The 732-nt window shown below is 44.5% G+C and overlaps 1 non-coding gene across 1 annotated transcript; it reads right to left on the bottom strand.

Annotated features, from left to right (window-relative positions):
* Positions 1 to 282: 282 nt before the first annotated feature.
* TRNAT-UGU (transfer RNA threonine (anticodon UGU)) lies at positions 283 to 355 on the bottom strand. The gene has a single exon. It is a non-coding gene; the product is annotated as a tRNA-Thr (tRNA).
* Between the last annotated feature and the right edge of the window lie 377 nt (positions 356 to 732).

Consider the following 732-nt stretch of genomic DNA (forward strand, 5'->3'; position numbering starts at 1 on the left):
AAAGAGCGCAGGCGCCGGCTCATTTGAAAACAACGCTGAGGTGACGCCCGGCGCGCACAGGTCCGGAGTGACGGCTGATTAGCAGGGAAAGACCCGCCTCCGGGAACATTTCAGGGGAAGCCCCTCTGCACATTTTACAAGTGATTATTTCAGCATGTGCAGGCATCATAACTAAAAGAGCCAACTTGTCAGAATGCAGCATTTGTGCTGCACAGATGGTGGCTCTTTTCAAACGCCTGGGGAGGTGACAGGTTCCCTTTAAATCAGCAATAGAGATACCACAGGCCCCAGCGAGATTTGAACTCGCGACCCCTGGTTTACAAGACCAGTGCTCTAACCCCTGAGCTATGGAGCCTTTGATGTTAATGTACTGTACACACATCCTACTGTGGGTGCAGCTTTTTCCAGTAATAAAACAAGCTTCTGTTCACATTAGATTAACCAAAAACAATGGAGTTCCATACACAAATAAAATGTAGAAATGGAAATAATTTATTACATATAATTATATTATTATTATAATTTATTTATATAGCACCATTAATTCCATGGTGCTGTACATGTGAAAATGGGTTACATACAGGGTTATAGATATCGTTAACAGTAAGCAAATTTATAGTGACAGACTGGTACATAGGGGAGAGGACCCTGTCCTTGCGGACTTACATTCTTCAGGATAATGGGGAAGAGACAGGAGCTTGGTGTGCTGCAGCACTGGTAGTGGTGAGGCGG

This window comes from Ranitomeya imitator, chromosome 9 (genome assembly GCF_032444005.1).
Source record: "Ranitomeya imitator isolate aRanImi1 chromosome 9, aRanImi1.pri, whole genome shotgun sequence".
NCBI lineage: Eukaryota > Metazoa > Chordata > Amphibia > Anura > Dendrobatidae > Ranitomeya > Ranitomeya imitator.